The sequence below is a fragment of the Schistocerca cancellata genome, chromosome 3, assembly GCF_023864275.1.
Source record: "Schistocerca cancellata isolate TAMUIC-IGC-003103 chromosome 3, iqSchCanc2.1, whole genome shotgun sequence".
NCBI classification, from domain to species: Eukaryota; Metazoa; Arthropoda; class Insecta; order Orthoptera; family Acrididae; genus Schistocerca; species Schistocerca cancellata.
This window is the reverse complement of record NC_064628.1, coordinates 558,339,495-558,359,956: the sequence shown is the minus strand read 5'-3', so window position 1 is coordinate 558,359,956 and position 20,462 is coordinate 558,339,495. Positions and strand designations below refer to the sequence as shown.

Genomic DNA, 20,462 nt, shown 5'->3' with positions numbered 1-20,462 from the left:
ATACTCGGAGGACAGTCGCCTCAGGTCACTCGTTTCTCATCTGTACGAAGGCCAAGATTACTAGGTCAGGCTTCTTTTTCTGCGCCTACAAAGGCATAGGTACCACGTATTCAGATTTACAACCTCCTGGTCCCGCCAAGACTGGATGCTGGGATAGCAGTCCATCTGGATGAGAGCAACTGCAGTTCGTAGGAGAGCAAACCAGATTATCCTAAAGGAACATTCCGCCTTCTTTACGGGTGGTACGTGAAATCGAACGTACACGATAGCCTAGTCAATTTCTGTGACTTATTTTGTAAATCTAGGGATGAGGGGGGGAGGGGGGGGGGAGAGGAAAGGAAAAGACAGGGACTACTTATGTCAGCAGCATAAGGACTTCGCGCGGAATCAGTACCAGATTGGCATTCGATCTGGGATCTCCTGCTTACTCGGCAGTTGCGTTAACCACTGCGTCACTCGAACGTTTATCATAACTGCGCGGGATAGTTCAGCGGACCTACATTCCCACCTAACGCCACCTACCCGCAGTCTTTGCCCATGTCCCCCAGGCTCACTAGTGCCACATTCCTGCTAGGAGATGTATGCACTGCCCATTGAGGCGAATCAATTATATGAACGCACATTCACTCAATTGTTCCGAAAGAGCAGTCACCACGGATTCCTATAACTGATTCGCCTCGATGGGCAATGACTCCACCCCCTCCAGTGCGGATGCACAATTGCGTCCGACCTCCTGCGGAAATCTCGAAGTAGCGAGCATGGAGGACATGGAAGGAGTGTGATGATGATGTTTGGTTTGTAGGGCGCTCAACTGCGTGGTTATCAGCGCCCGTACAATTACTCAATCTTTGCTCAGTCCAATTTCGCCACTATCCTGGATGATGATGAAATGATGAGGACAACACAAACACCCAGTCATCTCGAGGCAGGTGAAAATCCCTGACCCCGCCGGGAATCGAACCCGGGACCCCGTGCTCGGGAAGCGAGAACGCTACCGCGACACCACGAGCGGCGGACATGGAAGGAGTGTGCGGACAGGTGGCGCCAGATGAGAATGTGGATCAGCTGAGAGGCGCGCCAATATGCTCCATGCAGTTCCGACAGACACTGCGCCCGGGTGATGCCGTGGTTAATGCAGCTGTGTAGTAAGCAGGAGACCTCGGGTTCGAATCCCGGTCTGGCACACGTTTTCACTCGTCGATGATATCCGAAAGAACAGACACCACAGATTAACATAATTTCTAGGGAGTCACAATGTGAAATTGACTTTGCGGAGCGCTCCGAAGCATGAAAGTCAAAATCAGACGCTAGATATTTGCTTCGTGGGGAGGAATGTGTTCAGTGAAATCTAAAATCGCTTTCTAGATCACAAGCAGAACTTTGGAGACGCCATATGGGATTACACCATTTGCGGATGAAACCCCTATTTCGAGGCTTTTATATTATAACAAGTGCTGTGAGTATATGCTGTAGAAGACGCTCCGGTACCTTGAGAACATCTCGAAAAACCCGTCATTTTCGGTACGATTTCTTACAATAATAAGACGAGAAACGATGTACTGGTGGTTAAAGACTTTTCGTACTTGCTGCTTTTGCCACTATAACTTACATAGTATGAAAGTACGGTACGCAGTTTCAAACGCCGGAGCAGTGAAAATTTGTTAAGAACATGTCGTACGTCACGCGACTTGTAATTAAACGTCAGTTACTTACTGTTAAGGAATTAAGACATCTCAAGATCAGAGACACAGACTTACATAACAGCAGTTCAGTGTAGTGGAAGCGGCGATTGCGAATTGAAAGTTTGCCCGTCAGCTTTCAGCAAATATTGCCTTACTCCTCTTCAAGTTTTTTAAACTCTTCTAGAAATTTCTTATAGGTTTAATAAAACTATGACCTGATATATTCGATGGCCCTTGTACATAAAAGCGTTCTCTGCTTAGTAGCGAGTTTGTTCGATTTATTTTAACGTACAACTGAACGTGGACAAATGTATTGCAAGCCTGCTGTCTATGTCACTGTAATCCCTTGCAATTCAGTACCGTGTATACTACAGACGAACGACATGCCCAGCTCGTGGAACATGGAGTGAATGGGCTTGTCGATAGACGCACTCAAAAAGGTGAAGTGTTTGTATAACGTTAAAACTAACAAATAGCGCAATAAACACTTTCGAGCCGACTCGCCTTTCCTCGTATTTACAAAACTCCAATACTTTGGGCTAGAGTTATTGACTCCAAGGAAATGCAGAATCAAATTCAGTTTGTTTTTTTAAATTGCCTAATAATTCGTTTTTCGAACTATCGACGTGTCCATAATCTTCTTCGAGGTTTTCTCCGTTCAACCACGGTGCTCGCTAACACAGTTACCGTAGCTATTTTAAACGCGTTCATTTTCGTAAACAAACTTTGTGGTTTGCATCTCAGGTATATTTGACAGCTTCCGCTGGAGAGTGCTGTGGTCACACATTATGTTGAGGAGCAGGTTCCGTGTACACTGGGGCGGCAAAATCGCCGGATACCTCCTAATACCACGTCGGACGCCGGCTGTTGTGGCCGTGTGGTTCTAGGCGCTTCAGTCTGGAACCGCGTGACCGCTACTGTCGCAGGTTCGAATCCTGCCTCGGGCATGGATGTGTGTGATGTCCTTAGGTTAGTTAGGTTTAAGTAGTTCTAAGTTCTAGGGGACTGATGACCACAGATGTTAAGTCCCATAGTGCTCAGAGCCATTTGAACCATTTTGAACCGCGTCGGACCTCCTCTTGCCCGGCGTAGTGCAGCAGCTAGCCATGACATGGGCTCAAAAAGCCGTTGGAAGTCCCCTGCAGAAACATTGAGCCTTGCTGCCCCTGTAGGCGACCATAATTGGTTCAAATGGCTCTGAGCACCATGGGACTTAACTGCTGAGGTCATCAGTCCCCTAGAACTTAGAACTACTTAAACCTAACTAACCCAAGGACATCACACACATCCATGCCCGAGGCAGGATTCGAACCTGCGACCGTAGCAGCCGCGTGGTTCCGGAATGAAGCGCCTAGAACCGCTCGGTCACAGCTGCCGGCGCACCATTATGGATACACCACAAGCTTGCACAGTGCCTTGTTGACAACGTGGGTCCAAGGCTTCATGGGGTCTGCGCCACACTCGAACGTTACTATGAGGCTCTACCAACTGAAATCGGAACTCATCTGACCAGGCCACGATTTTCCAGTCTCCTGGAGTCCAACCCATACGGTCACGATCTCAGTGGAGACGCAGCGTACTACGTCGTGCCGTTAGCAAAGACACTCGCGTCGGTCGCCTGCTGCCACAGCCCATTAACGCCAATTTCGCCGCACTGTCCTAACGGATACGTTCGCCGTACGTCCCACATTGATTCCTGCAGTTGTTTCATGCAGTGTTTCTTCTCTGTTAGCACTGACAACTCCACACAAACGCCGCTGGTATTGGTCGTTTAGCGAAGACTGTCGGCCACTGCGTTGTCCGTGGTGAGGATAGCACCAGAATTTTGGTGTTGACTCTTGACACTGTGAATATCGGAATATGGAATTCCCTAACTGTTTTTGGAATGCAATGCCGCTTACGTCTGTGTCCAACCACAATTTCGCGTTCAAAAGTCTGTTAATTCTGCCGTGCGGCCATAATCACAATGGAAACCTTTTCACATCACCTGAGTTCAAGTGACAGATTCCCAAATGCATTATCCATTTATACCTTATGTAAGCTTTACCACTGCCACGTGTACATGTGCGTATCGTTATGCCACGACTTTTGTCACCTCGATGTAAGGTACCAACTCGTTTCATTGCGTGCACGAACCTCGTTGAAAACCACATTTGGCGTGCTTCACGATGAGAAACACGTCCCGTGCAAGGACGACTTAAGTGTGTCCATACCTTGCCTGTTCCGATCAGGTATACAAACTGCGCCTGTACACGGTTATGCCATCGTTTTAATGGACTCTAGACTTGATTCCTCCCTCGTTACAGAATTCGGCAGCTCCAGTGAGCTGTTGAGGGATGTGCCAGGTCAAAGCAGCGACGGCAAGGAGGTCGCGTGACGTCCGAATGCTAGCACACGCGTGCGTAGAACGTCCCGCTGCTTGTCGTAACGGCTGCGGCTGTGACAGCTCACGCAACTCCAAGACCTACCATGTCTTACGTAAGAATGCGTCTGCTTTCTCCAAAGGCCCCGCGGAATCGTAAGCGCTTCCGTCGCAGGTATTGTGACACAACGGTCCAGGAAATGAAATCGCAGGCTTTGCTTTCTTAATATACACTATCTGATAAAAGTACTCGGACACTTATTAGTGGATATTAATAGTTTCCACCCTTCGTCCCTATAACGACTTGAACTCTGCTGCGGATACTTTCAGTGAGGTGCCTGAATGTCTGTGGACGAATGGCAGCCCATTCCTCAAGAGCACAAGACTGGGAAGAAAGTAGTGTTGTCGGACGCTGGGGTCTGGAAGGAGAGGTCAGGTCTCTGAGGAAGCTATTCCATTTGAGAAATGTTATCGTGCACAAACCACTCTACGGCACGCACTACACAATGTCGTAAAATTTGTTGGCATACTTTTGCGTTCATCATTGTCTTAAGCTCAGTAAGGACATCACACCTTGACCACGAGAAACACTTCTACACCTAACACCACCTCCTGCATACTTCTGTGTTGGCACTACACGTTACGGCAGGTTACGTTCTTGAGGAGCTGCTAGACCGTTGTACACAATTCTCGTTAACTCCCTAAGCAAAGTTAGCCGTTTTGTTACTAATACTTTGGAGATCAAGAGTCTTTCCTTCCGCTGATTCCAAGCTATTTTCTATAATCACCTTCCGCAATGCTCGAATGCTCCTCTTCATAAGTACACGGAGTCTGCCTGGTCTTGGTTTAGATGTTTGTTGCTTCGAATTTGCGCTTCACAGTCACATAACCTACGGTCAATTTGGACACCTCTAGAAGGGATGAAACGTCCCCGATAGATTTTTACCTCAGGTGACACTCCATGAGTATTCGCGCTGGAAGTTACTGATCTCGCCTGAGTGAGCTGTTCTACTGTTACTGCTTCTTTACTGACAACGTAATATTCCTCGCCTCATTTTAAACTCGCATACCCGCCTCTCTGGAAATCTAAAGATCAGTACCGCTTTATATAGGAAAGTCCGATACTGTTGATCAAGTAGCGCACCTACTACAATTGTGTAGGATCAGTGTCAACTGGCAGTCCCTCTAGATCTTCCCGCATTTCACTGCAGTCTTCTGGCGTTGCAAACTACCTGTAGTCAACAGTATCGTCTGTGAACAGCGTCTCGGAGCTTCATATGACATCTGTTGTTCGACTTTTATAAATGTGAACAGTGGCTGCTCTATACCACTTTGTTGGCGCACTGCCATAGTTACTTTTTCGTCCGTTGATTTCACCCCGTTGAGTTAAATTTCTCGATTTCTGTCTTAACCCTCTCACAAATATTGTGCAAAACTCGGTAACCTCGTTATTTTCTTTAGTTTTATTTATTTAACCGTACGGCTAGAGCCCCCGTCGGGCAGACCGTTCGCCGGGTGCCGGTGTTTCAATTTGACGCCACTTCAGAGACCTGCAGTCGATGAGGATGATAGGGTGATGAATAGGACCGCACAACTACCAGTCCCTGGGCGGAGAAAATTCCCCGACCCAGCTGGGAATCGAAACCGGACCCAGAGGATTGACAATCCGTCACGCTGACCATTCAGCTACCGGGGGCGGACATTTTCTTTAGTAAACGAAAAAGAAAAACTGTATCGAATGCCTTCAGCAAATCAAGGAAAATTGTACCAACCTGAACGCCGTTGTCTACAAAATATGATACCTTTTCCCACACTATAACAGAATAGTCCTTTAACATGACATAGCTTCTTTCTGGCGGCGAGAGCGATCAGACTCAGTTCGCAAATAAGAAGCGAGCGTATCAACACCAGGAGCACTTGTTAACAGTACACTGTTCCCAGATAAACTGTTTCAACTCAAAAATAACGCTTCTTCTGTTCATTCACCTAGTCGTAATAATTTTATACATTTGAAAGAATAAAATTATTGCTCAGCTCACAATTTGAGGCGGTTTAGGAAATTATTATCAGTCTCCGTTGCTGTGGATCCTACATCTGCAAGAATATGATGCTCGTCCACAGTGCAGTCACTCTTCGTACCAGCACTGTAACCGGTAAACGATGGCGTAAATCGCGATGCGTAGGAAAAACGTTGTGTTCGGACCATATCGTGTTTCGTCCTGTGAGGTATAGCGAGTGAGTAGTTGACCAAACCCTATCTTTTTTTACGGTGCCCAGATAGCATGCTAATGCATCTGCACTTAAACGCACATATCGTGGCATCGCGCTGGAATCCTGTAACACCTACCTCATTCTAGTTTACAAAAGGCGCGGGCACAAGATGCACTCTCTCGATAACAGAGGCAAATAATGGAAAAACGCGCCGGCCGCGGTGGCCGTGCGGTTCTAGGCGCTTCAGTCCGGAACCGCGGGACTGCTACGGTCGCAGGTATGAGGTATTGGGCTAATTTCGTTTCTCGAACGAATTCTAATGAAAGAAAGCAGTAGCAGAACGAACGGGACTCGAACCAAGGTTCTGTTAGTTGCAGAATAAAATGCAATTACGTAAAAAGAAATGGTCGCCATCATAATTGGTAAAGTTGTACCACGTACTACCACTGTTCATAAGGAAAGTTAACTGTTAGTATCTGCTTTAAGATTCCAGTACTGTAGCAGAACATTACTTTCGAAATTATACGTATACATCATTTATATCGCCATAAATTACGACTTAGATGTTACATCAAAGAACACCGTGACAAAGATGGCACTTCAAGTATAAGCAGAGAAATAAGTCATATGAGACGAAAATAAGTAATATTAATGCTAGTTTTACCAGGGTAAACACCCAAAAACTTCACGTCATGATACTACATTTGTTAATCATCTACACTACCTTCGCAACAGATGGCTTACTAGCAGTTCCTCATCTTAACCACTAAGGGTTAAGGAAAGTATATTCTTCAGGAAACCCTCTTCACTGAATTTTACATCCATAACTCACGCTACTACTACTTACTTCTAAGCGAGTGAATCTCCGACTGTCGGGAACAGCATACCAAATCTCTAGAAGCGGAGTTCCAGGAATCCCATACCATCCCCCAAACTACTGCGAACCCATTGCGCGTCACGCCCGAGACGGGGCCACAAGTTAGCTAGCGCCATCGTCCGCAGCCCCAATGGAGTCGAGCAGCGGGATCTAGTGGATTCACCATACCAGCCTTCCACAGCCTGCTGTTTCTTGAAGACTCACATAAGTCACATGTAAGTTTCCATTCGTTCTGTCGGTTCTGCCATAGCTGCCACTTTGTTAGTCATGTATCCACTGCTAATGATCTTCCTATGTGTAGAAATTAATTACGACGTCGAAAAATCCTCAGTGATATTCACTCACTCACTCACAGTACTTACTTTTCCAAAATTTTTGAGAAGGTTGTGTATTCTAGAGTAGTACCTCACCTGAGCAACAATAACATCCTCGACACGCGGGGTAGCCGCGCGGTCTTAGGACGCATTGCCACGGTTCACACGGCTGCCCCCGTCGGAGGTTCGAGTCCTCCTCGGCCATGTGTATGTGTGTGTGTGTGTGTGTCTGTGTGTGTGTGTGTGTGTGTGTGTGTGTGTGTGTGTTTTGTCCTTACCGTAAGTTACTTTATGTTAGATTAAGTACAAACCACAGTTAGAATTTCAGAAGTGTTGCTCTATTGAGAATGTCATTTGCATGTTCACTCACCAAATTTTTCAAACATTAAATAATAAAATAGCGCCAGTTGGTATTTTCTGCGACCTATGTAAGGCATTTTACTGTATGAATAGCTGTAGATAAATTGACGTTTTATGAGATTGATGATATCGCCAACTCTTGGACAATGCCATAGCTGATTATAGGAGCGCAGAAAACTGTATTTAGTAGTTCAACCAATTTAGTCCGTGGACATTATTCTGACTGCGGAAAAGTCGCTCATGGGGTCCCCAAGGCAAAATTTTAGGTACACTATTGTTCCTCATATATGTAAACGATCTTCTGTCTATTACACAACAAACAGAATTACTTCTGCAGATGCCACTAGTATTGTAATCAGTCCAATCATGCACACAGAAATACAAGAAATGGTTAAAAAGCGTTCTTCAAAGTTCCATTGACTGGTTTTTTGTGAGTAATCTCACTCTCAATTTTGGAAAGACACAACATATTCAGTTCTGCACATTTAGGGGCACTACACCAATGATACGTGTAACACATGGTGACGAAATAATAAATAAGGCGGTAACTTCAAAATTTTTAGGTATCCATACTGATGAGAATTGAAACTGGAAAAATCACGTTTTGGAACTTCTGAGGCAGCTTAGTTCAGCCACGCGTGCGCTTAGAATCATTGCATATCTTTGGGGGAGGCAAATCAGTAAGATGACATATTTTACAAATATTTTGATTCAATAATGTCGTATGGAATAAGAAAGTCTCCAGTGCTAAAAAAACCCACGATCTTCTTGTAGATATCTGTTTGAGGAGTTGGGCATTCTGACTACTGCCACACAGTATATCTGTTATCTCGTGAAGTTTGTTGTAAATAATCCACTGAAGTTCAAAACGAACAATGATGTGCGTAATTACAATATCAGAAGGAAAAATGACATTCCTTACTCCACTTTAATGTTGCCTTTACGACAAAAAGGGGCCCACAATGCCGCAACTAAACTTTTTGACCACTTCGTTGGTAAATAAAATGTCTGACACACACTCTAGTAAAATTTGAAAGCAAATTGAAACAATTTCTCCTTGACAACTCCTTTTACTCCATAGAAGAATTTCTATTACTGAAATGTGTAAAAGGTATTGGGTAGGAATTACTAACTCACATCTGGAAGAAAAATGTCTTATAAATGTTCCTCTTGTAGCCATATTTACAAATTTTATTTGCGTTGTGAATGTATAATGACTCGTTCGATTTATTGTGGAAATGATTCATGAAACATGAAATTAACTGACTAACTCTTAGACTCTAAATATTTTCTCAGTGCACTCCCAGATATCTTATTTATCGCCAGCGTAATACGAACGGTCTTTTTCTTGCTGAGAAAGGGTGTCATCGTAAGGAAACTACATCTCAACACGAGGAACCAGCGGCAATATAATTCCGCCAACATATCTGCCAGCTTCCTGATGTACATATACCACTTTCTGGTGAGAATGCAAGTTAGTCATCCGTGTTGGCTCGCAGTGCTTTGACGCATAGGCCCTCTTTCATGCATATAGCGTCCTCTGGAGATAATTCAAGCTCACATTAACTTATGAAATCAACTGCATGCATGCAAAAATATTCAATAAAGGTTTCCTACTATTGCGTCTTTTTTAAATTTGAATAATTCTAACTCTCATCAGCTCATGAAATCAGTTATTCAATAATAGTTACCAAAGTAGGATGATGCGGAATGGAGCATGGACCCCATCTTGGTGCCATGCTACAATGCTGAATGTCCGGCCGCGGTGGCCGTGCGGTTCTAGGCACTCCAGTCCGGAGCCGCGCTGCTACTACGGTCGCAGGTTCGAATCCTGCCTCGGGCATGGGTGTGTGTGATGTCCTTAGGTTAGTTAGGTTTAAGTAGTTCTAAGTTCTAGGGGACTAATGACCACAGCAGTTGAGTACCATAGTGCTCAGAGCCATTTTTTTACAATGCTGAATTGAATTTTTTGCACAATATTGATCTCCTTACTGGTGATTCCTTTCCCGTGTAGGCGCCATTGTGAAATGCTACATTTAACTTTTGGTTGTTTTTACACACAGCACAGGCCATCGTTCCATTACGTTTATCACATCGTTTTGTTTATCAGCTACTATGATAAGGTGATTTCTTTTGAAATAAAAGAGTTTTTTCTGATTACAGAAAGCTGTCAAGGTAGATAGATCACTAAGAATATGTGAGAAAGCACTGCAATTCCCAAAGTTGGGATACACTTGTTGGTTAACACGTTCCAAGCGGAAACGGTGCTGTGTTGGCGGCAGCTGTTCCGCCGCCGTCTATGCCGTAAGCAGCGAAAAAGCGGGTGTTGCTGGGAACCGTAGCGAAATGGTCACTACTAGGTGTTCCGCGAACTGCGCAGTTCCCACCAGCGGAAGGAACTTTCACCGCGGTAGCGTTTTTGCGAAAATCTGGCTAGGCGGATGCGGAGTGAGTGAGGAAAAAGAAAGCTGCAGAGAGACGGCAGAATGCGTTACGAAGTTTCGGAAGATGAACGGCTGACGAATGACTGAACTACCATCAAGATGGATGTAGGGTACGGTACCTAAAGTGTAAACTGGTCATTATGGGTGGATAACTAACGACGATTGGATAAAAACAGCACAGGAGATCTACGGACTTACTGAATGATTCATAGTGGGGGGGGGGGGGGGGGGAGCAGATTTCGTCTGAAATGATTTACGAACGTCGAAGGAAAACCTAATACCTGTTGCCAGAACGCAGTTGTAACCCCATTCTTTTTTAATGAAAGTCCGGTGTGTTTAGACACACGACACCTTGTTACTGACAAGGTCAACGTGGGACTACAACTTAGTCCTCTTGCATGATGTTGATAAGACGTTAGTGTTTAGAATTTTTAAGGTTGGAGACATGCCATCGTATTTTCGGAAGAATGTCATCTGCACAACTCCAAAACACATAAAATGCAGGTAAATGCGAAAACTATCGTACAGTCAGCTTAACATTTCATGCAACAAAATATCTGATCAGAATAATGTAGAGAAAAATGGAAAAGAAAATTCAGGATCAGTTAGATGACGTTCAGTTTGGCTTTCGAAAGGTTAAAGGCACCGCATAGGCAGATTTGGGGCTATACTTGATAATGGAGACGAGACTTTATAAAAATTAGGACACCTTCATTGGATTTGTTGACCCGAAAACAAAAGAGTTCGACAGACTAGTGTGGTGCAAGATGTTTTAAATTTTCAGAAAAATGGATACAAGTTAATTGGAAAGAAGGGTAATGTACAATATCAAAAAGAACCTGTTGAGAAAAATAACAATGGAAGGACAAAAGAGAAGTGATCGGATTAAAAAGGACACAAGGCAAGGATGCAGTCTTCCTCCGCTACTGTTCACCTTGTACATCGAAGAGGCAATGACAGCCCTAATAGAAATGAACAGGAGTGGGATCAAAATTCATCCTGCAAGTAAGTGATATGATTCGCTACTGCCATTCCAATCACCGGTAAAAATGAGGAAGAACTGCAAGATTTGTTTAATGCAATGAATAGTCTAAGGAGAACAAAATGCGAATTGAGAGTAGACCGAAGAAAGATAAAAGTAATGTGGAACAGCAAAATGAGATACAAGATAAACTTAACATCTAAATTGGGTAGCACGTAGATAGGCGAAGTGAGGGAATTCTGCTTCCCTACGCATGACGGATAAAGCAAGGAGGATATAAGAATCAGAGTAGAACTAAATAAGTCTATAGTATCAAATATCAGCCTAAAAATGAGGATGAAGTATCTGAGAATGTTCCTCTGGTGTAAGATGTTGTACTGAAATTAATCTTCAACTTTGGGAAAGTCGGAAAAGAAGAGAATAGTAGCGTTTGAGATATGAAATTATAGATTGATGGTAAAAATTATATGGACAGATAAGGAATGGAGAACTTCTCCGCAGGATCGGAACATGTAGAAAACACTGACATGAAGGAGGGACAGGATGATAGGACATTTTAGGATACCGCGGAATAACTTGCATGGTACTAGAGGGAGCCGTAGAAGGCAAAAGTTGTAGAAGATAAAAACTGGAATACACGCAATAAATAATGAGTGTAAAAATTACAGAATGATGAAAATGTTGTCACTGGAGAAAAAATCGTGTCGGGTCACATGAAACTAATCGAGAAACTGACGACCCAAAAGAAAAAATTACAACGAGGACAAAATTAAACGAATTTTAGCATATACAACTAGGTTCCGCGAAAGAAATAGGCCTGCTACAAAAAGTGAAATAATAGTATTTGATTGCTATAGTATAATTTCCAACTTCACCGTTTAAAAAGAAAAAGGACCGTGGAAGCTGACGAAAGGCTCCTCGCATTTACCTGTCAGTCTTAAAGGCTAGTGCAATAAGAGGTCCGAAATATTTCTGTGTGTCCAATGGTTTTGAATATACGCTGTTCTTCATGTGTCTTCATAGAAAGTAGTTCATTTAAGTCGGATCTCGTAATTCTGGTTCTTCCAACTTCGAGATCAACGCTCTCTGGAGAAATAGCTATACATTTCTGACTATATTTTCTTAACTAGCATAGGTTTTTATGTATTCTGGAATTCCTGATTCGTAAAAGCAAGTTTTCCAAATCTTTTAGAAAATTAATGAAGTAATTGCAACAGAAACGGATTATAAAAGCAACGCGAATGGTACGTCAGGAAGCTCTGTACACGGAATTCCTTTGTGTAAGCTGGCTATTGCAGGCGGAAGACGATTGGAACGTTTGCGAGCTGATGTAACATCGGTTAACAAGTCACAGAGTTGCGGTTACGTTGTTTAGCAGTCCAGAGGGCAGATGCTCATTACGGTGAAGCTGTTAACACCCGCCTCACACAACGGTCGTCTAGACTGCAACCTGGAATGGCGGAAGCCTACTACACAGGTTACACGTAACGTGACAACACTCGGTTCCGCCCTATTATCTGCTAAGCGAATTATCTGTCTCACGATGGATTTCAGCTGATATGAATGAGTCTCCTCTTCTGTAGAATCTGTTCGTCTGACAGGAAAATTAATTTTGATGTTCATCGGGGGTGAGTTGTGGAATTCATAAATCACCTACCAAGCAACCTCAGCTTTCTCTCTCTCTCTCTCACACACACACACACTCACACACACACACACACACACACACTATCACTCTGTGATATGCAGTGATACATACAGCGTTCATTCTTGTTGCTCTCCTACAGTAATGAAACGTACTTGCGTAGCAAATTTGTGCCTGTATCGAGTATTGCTGACTTAGCAGCTATCGTATTGAACTGCGGTAAAAGTCTCTTATTCTGAAGCTTTTGATAACTATTCATGTCACGTTAACATAATATTCATGAAAAACTTTCTGAAAGCAAGGTCGTTTAAATATTTCTTTATTTAAAACAACAGGTTTCGACAGACTTTGTTGTCATCTGCAGCTCTGTCGAAACCATTTGTTTTAAATATAGAATTATTTATGCGTCTTGGCTTTAGAAAGTTTTTAGCAAGTAAACCAGATCGCTCTTTCTGCCTTCTCAAAATGAAAAACTGCAACCCAGTATTTGTCGAGAAACTGTCGTTTGTAAGAGCTGCTGGAATACATATTTCGGCAGCAGGTGAAAGGATATCTAACGAATAGTACTCAAAAAATTTTGTATGTGCCCTCCTTTGAGGACGTGCAATAACGTTTTTCCACCGAATTTAATTTAAGATCCTCCTACACGCACAATTAGATTTATGTGGGTGTTGCGGTTTACACCGTTCGGAATGACCGCCCATATGCCCTGTCCAGTCACATTAATGTGACCTCCTATTAAGAATCTGAATAACTACCTTCTGCAGCGCGGACCACTGCGAGACGTGCAGACAAGAGAGTCACTGCTGTTCTGGAAGGTATAGACAGGTATAAGAGGCCATGCTAACTCCAGGGCCGTGGCTAGCTGGGTTAAGTTTCTGGACTGAGGACCCATTGTGCGAACAGCCCAATCGAAGTGGTCCCACAGATTCTCGATTGGGTTTAAATCCGGGGAGTTTGTTGGCCAGAGGAGTATGGTAAACTCTTCCTCGTGCGCTTCGAACCACGCCCATACACTGCGATCTGTGTGACACATTGCATTATCCTGCTGGTAGATGCCATAATGCCGAGAAAAAGAAACTGCCTGTAGGCTCAAACATGGTCCCCAACGATAGATACACACTTACGATAGTCGATTGTGCTTTCCATAACGACGAGATTACCTACGTAATAACACGAAAATATTCCACAGACCATAACTGTTGCGTTTTCAGACGTTTCTGGCCGTACACTCCAACGGCCGTCCGTTTCATGCAGCTTAAAACGTGATTCATTTTTTAAAAGCCATCTGTTGCCATCCAGTGGGCGTCCAGTTGCGGTATTGGCTTGCAAATTCCTGCCTTCATCGCCGATGAACAGCAATCAGCATGGGTGCATGAACCAGTGGCTTACTGTGGAGGTCCACAAGGAGCAACGTTCGCCGATCAGCCGTTGCGGAGACACTGTTGCTAGTTCCTTTGTTCATGTGGACGGTCAGTTGCTCAATAGATTGCACGTCTATTTTCCTGTATACATATCCTCAGCCGTCGTTCACCCCTGTCACCTATGACCCGTGCGCACCACAATTGCCTCGTTCCTACTTTTGGATAGCGCCATTTTGCCACATACGGTATACTTTAACAACGGTGATAGACCTAGCCGTTTCGTAAATGTTTCCACCCTTTGCCCGAAATCCAATGATTATACTCTTTTGGACGTTAGATAACTCGCCTCTTTTCAGCTTTACAACGACGACTCCACTGTTTTCCGCATCCCCCCGGACACACTTTACATACCCTCCAATGCTAGTGATACCACCTACCGTCTGTAACTGGCTACTGTACGTTGACATCAAAAATACAGTGTGGTAACAAAGTAAATGGACCGTGTATATTCGATGATTGTGGGTGCGGAGGAAATAGTCTATGGGCTAGAAGGAAACCGCTTAGCGTCCACGTGAAGTGGAAAAAATATAAATCAGGACAGCTCTTGCTAATGACGACTGCAGTTCATTAACCACTATTGATAAAACAATCGAAAAGATGTAAAAAAATCAAATTGTCGCTTCTGGATGCACCAAATTGTTGCGAATTTTTTTTTTCAGAAACAGTTATCAAATCAGACAACACTTCTTCCAAAAACGTCGCCGTATGTTTACAGCAAAGGCGTAGATAATGCACAGGAAGCCTTCGGTCTGTCGTAAGCCAGTATCCATGGGTATGGCAGAAAAAGTAAAATTGGAAATTGTTATACCATGTACCATTTCTCATTCTCTATTGCACTGTAAATGAAGGTTAAACGTAAAGTAGAGACAGAGACAGATTAAATACAAAAGAAGCTACAGAAAAGAATTTGTGTGAAAATGTCGATAACAAAAATATAGCGGTAATATATTGCCAATGTCAAATAACAAAAATCAGTTATCAAATTACTCATATCATACTTTAGCAAGTATAAAAACATTAAAATTAATTACATTAAATAAATATTGAAATGTCCGCCCCTCGTGGTCTCGCGGTAGCGCTCTCGCTTCCCGAGCACGGGGTCCCGGGTTCGATTCCCGGCGGGGTCAGGGATTTTTCCTGCCTCGAGATGACTGGGTGTTGTTGTGTCGTCTCCGTCATCATCATTCATCCCCATTACGGTCGGAGGAAGGCAACGGCAAAACCACCTCCATTAGGACCTTGCCTAGTAAGGCGGTGCGGGTCACCCGCATCGTTCCCCTACGCTCTGTAAAGAAGCATGGGACTTCATTTCCATTTTCCAAATATTGAAATATCGGACATACCAATTACGCTGGTTTTTCTTTTCAGGTGAGGACATTCCCAAGATTTTGGTGCCAGACTGTGCTGTTTATGTAAGTAGCTGCAGTCGTTATCAGCAACTCTCAGCATATTTGTCTTCAATATTTATGTGAGTCGTGATCTGAAGTTGTGGATATTATATCAAAGGGTCAACGTCGTCGAGTCAAAATGAATAAATGTCATGTGGCTTTCAGCCTTTTTATATGACGGCATTTTCCGCTTCCTTTTCAGTTTAGCTATTAGTTCTATCATGTATCTTCTCATTTGCCCCACATAATTTCATAGACGCCATTCCAGAACTGTCCATCGCAGATGAATCTGAAGTGATCACTGGGAAACGAAGCCATGACATCCGCTTCAGTAGCCAACAACGCTAACGATTAGACCACACAGAAGGCTTTTAGGTCAAACTGATTTATGGATGATCAGGATGTGAAGTTGTAGACCTTGTGACTGCAGAGGGGCCATCGTGAAGTGGTGATGAACTTCCGTCATGCTAAGCTTTGGTGCAGGTGGGAGAAACGTTATGTTGTTCCATTGCGTGTTAGAATCGGTACAGTGGGGCTGTTCCAGTTGTGGGAAACACAATGCTATTCAGTATTTAACTATGGCTAGCAGTAAAAGTCTCTTTATGTTGCTTCATCTTCTAGACGACAAGTATTTCGTCATTTTAGGAGTATTTGATAACAAATTCAGACCAAATGAAACACGTGTGTCACAGTAAAGAGTGCCCCAACAGTCGCATCAATATAAAATCTGGCGTCAACGCAAGCTTGTATTCTCGCATGTAAAGCATCGTAAAGCTGCCCTATGGAATCCTACGATAGATTGTCCCAAACACCTCGCAACTTTTATTGCAATACGGCAGTGATTTTCACAGGCTCCAGAGAACGAGTAACTCCCCACTTCTGATGTCCATGCGTGTTCACTTGGCAAGGGATCTGGTGATCTTGCTGGCCGGGGCAGTTGTCGAACGCCATGAAGAGCACGTTGCGTCATAGCAGCCGCATATGGACGTGCGTTGTCCTGCTAAAAAAGCACGTCACCTACCTGCTGAAGAAACGGCAGTTCCACGGGGATAACAGCCTATCCAGTGTAACTGGCACTGATTTCTTTATGCTGCAGAAACATCAGATGTGACTCCGAGTTGTAATTGATAATTGATGTCCCTGCCCCTCCCCCTCCCCCGGCCCCTCAAACACATACACCATGAAGTCTGGGATGAGATCCGCGTGTCGTCGGCGAATGCACTTCGGAACAGGCCGCTCACGAGACCTACGCCGTACACGTGTACGCCCATGACTCAGCTAGAACTTACTCTCATCACTGAAGATAACAGAGTGCCATTGCACCTCCAGTCGACTCTTTCACGACACCAGAGCAGCTGTTCTTGGCGATGTCATCGTGTCAGTGGTAGCCTGAACAGAGGCACACGTGATCTTAGCCCTTCTGCAAGCAGACAGTTCCCGATGGTCCTTGGTGACACATCAGGTCCAACAGGTGCCCAGATGTCTTCTCTGAACAATGTTCAGGGGGCTGCTGCTGCTCTCATAATGCTTGGATGCTGATGTGGGTCGGTACTACGTGGACATTCAGAATCTAGTCTACGGGTGTAGGAACGTTCCACAGACCACTACTGAATGTGGTGACACACCACCGATACATTGTGTCCAACATGTTGAGCAATCTGTCGATACGTCCTTCCAGCTTCCCTAGATTGCGACATTGTTCAAATGCCTGAAGTTGTTCAACTCGTCGGCAGGGCATGGTTGTATCCTGGAACGAATGTTGCACAGGCATACACTTTTTGTCTCTAAAGAGTTAGCACAGTTACTCCCTTCAGAGTCAAAACAAGTGGCAAACAGACAGATCTCCAGAGCGTCTTCAGATCGTCGATGACTGTGACAAATGAATCGTCAACACTACACTGAGAGGACAAAAGTCATGGAATAGCGATATGCACATATACAGATGGCGTACCCAAGATATAAAAGCGCGGTGAATTGGCGGGACAGCCATTCGTACTTAGGTGATTCATGAGAAAAGCTTTCCGATGTGATTACGGCCGCACAATGGGAATTAGCAGACTTTGAACGCGGAATGGTAGTTGGAGCTAGAAGCATGTGACATTCCATTCCGGAAATCGTTTGAGAATTCAATATTCGGAGATCCACACTGTCGAGAGTGTGTCGAGAATACAATATTTCAGGCATTTCCTCTCAGCACGGACAACGCAATGGCCGATGGCCTTCACCTAACGACCGAGAGCAGCGGCATTTACGCAGAGTTGTCAGAGCTAACAGGAAAGCAATACTCCCTGAAATAACTGCATGAATCAGTGTGAGGTGTGCCACGAACGTATCCATTTGCACAGAGCGGAGAAATTATGTGTTACTGGGCTATGGCAGTTGACGATCGACCGAGAGCCTGTGCTAACAGCACGACAGTCTGCTGCGCCTGTCCTGAGATCGTGACCGTATGGGTTGGACTCCAGGCGACTGTAAAACAGTGGACTGGTCAGATGAGTCCCTATTTCAATTAGTAGCAACCGATGGTAGGGTTCGAGTGTGGTTGTGAACAAGGCATTGTGGACGCTAGTGGTGGCTCCATAATGGTGCGGACTGTGTTTACATGGAATGGACTGGGTCGTCTGATCCAACTGAACCCATCATTGCCTTGCAATGGTTATGTTCAGCTAATTAGAGACCATTTGCAATCATTCATGGACTTCATGTTCCCAAACAACTACGTCATGTCACTCGACCACAGTTGTTCGCGACTGCTTTGAAGAACATTCTGGACAATTCGAGTGAATGATTTGGCCACCCAGATCGTCCCACATTAATCCCATTGAACATTTACGGGACATAATCGAGAGGTCAGTCCGTGCACAAAATCCTTCACCGGCAACACTTTCGCAATTATGGACGGCTTTATAGCTACTAGGCTCAATATTTGTGCAGAGGCTTCCAACGACTTGTAGAGTCACGCCATATAGAGTTTCTGCACTACTCCGTCCAAAAGGTGGTCCGACATGATGTTAGAGGGTATCTCATGACTTTTGTCACCTCAGTGTACAACCCATCAGTTGTTGTTGTTGTTGTTGTGGTCTTCAGTCCTGAGACTGGTTTGATGCAGCTCTCCATGCTACTCTATCCTGTGCAAGCTTCTTCAACGCCCAGTACCTACTGCAACCTACATCCTTCTCAATCTGTTTAGTGTATTCATCTCTTGGTCTCCCTCTACGATTTTTACCCTCCACGCTGCCCTCCAATACTAAATTGGTGATCCCTTGATGCCTCAGAATATGTCCTACCAAGTGATCCCTTCTTCTAGTCAAGTTGTGCCACAAATTTCTCTTCTCCCCAATTCTATTCAATACTTCCTCATTAGTTATGTGATCTACCCATCTAAACTTCAGCATTCTTCTGTAGCACCACATTTCGAAAGCTTCTATTCTCTTCTTGTCCAAACTATTTATCGTTCATGTTTCACTTCCATAATGGCTACACTCCATACAAATACTTTCAGAAACGACTTCCTGACACTTAAACCTGTACTCGATGTTAACAAATTTCTCTTCTTCAGAACTGCTTTCCTTGCCATTGCCAGTCTACATTTTATATCCTCTCTACTTCGACCATCATCAGTTATTTTGCTCCCCAAATAGCAAAACTCCTCTACTACTTTAAGTGTCTCATTTCCTAATCTAATTCCCTCAGCATCACCCGACTTAACTCGACTACATTCCATTATCCTTGTTTTGCTTTTGTTGATGTTCATCTTATATCCTCCTTTCAACACACTATCCATTCCGTTCAACTGCTCTTCCAAGTCCTTTGCTCCATCAGTATGCAATGTATATTATGGTGTCAATAAAAACAGTCCTTTACGGTGTCGCAATTTTTTTGCGGCACTGTGATTCCAGGGCCTACAAGAAGGTGGTTTGTCTTGCTTCCCGAAAATATTGAGTCTTGGTATTCGCTGAGGAGCGCTAATTGGGTGAGAAGCGATCAGCATACGCGAGTGTTAATTTATGATCCTGCAAAATGGCACACTCTGCCACTCTTCGGGACCCAACAGCAACTTTTCTGGAGGTCTCCTGCCTGACTGTTCCCTCGATGGTGCTGACTTTGGCGGCCTCGTGTGGGCGACGCCCACGTGAGGAGGCGGTCGCCTGCGCCCTCCTCGGCCGCCGTGTGTGTGCGGGTCGCGGCACCAAGGTTGCGGCGCCCATCAGCGCCGACAAATGAAGCCTAATTGCCACTCGCAGTCGGCGCATGCCCCCCCGCGCCATACGCGGATCCCCCACAATAGACAACCCATCAAACGCAGGTGCCGACCTCACCGCCTGCACCTCGGGTGCCACATCCCGTCACGCGGAGCTCGTGCCTCTACCCCACCCACCCACCGCCCAGCGTCTGTCCTCGGGCCGGCGTCGCCTTTATAGCTTACAGTCCGCAGATGCTCCAGGGTAGGGCGCCGATTCTTGCAACAGCTGTGTGCGGGGTCCTTGCAGGTCATTTGTAACACACGCGCACGAAATGGGCAAGGCAACAGTTACGGCAACGAGAACATTAACTGGAGTAAAGTGAGGCCAAATGAATCATTTCAACTTTTTGTGCCTAGAAGAGCTGGTAAATATTTCACTACGCATGGTAAGTTGCTACCGTGAATAGATATTGATATTCTTCACGGGTTTGCAGGCGGATCATGTCGTCGTCCAGACACAATATTTCGGCAGGCCAGCTGGCCGCCATCTTCTGGTGAGTTAATACTCGTGCACTGCCTCGCCGGAACTG

The 20,462-nt window shown here is 44.7% G+C and overlaps 1 protein-coding gene across 2 annotated transcripts in view; it reads left to right on the top strand.

The window, feature by feature from the left end:
• The window catches only part of LOC126175404 (patched domain-containing protein 3), a 410,507-nt gene that overhangs the window by 184,211 nt on the left and 205,834 nt on the right, over positions 1 to 20,462 (top strand). The window contains exon 2 of one of the 2 annotated variants that reach the window (XM_049922198.1): positions 15,670 to 15,713. The exons of the other annotated variant lie outside the window; for it this stretch is intronic. The gene's annotated coding sequence lies outside the window, so the exon portion shown is untranslated. The remainder of the gene's footprint in view (positions 1 to 15,669; positions 15,714 to 20,462) is intronic. 2 annotated transcript variants of the gene reach the window in all.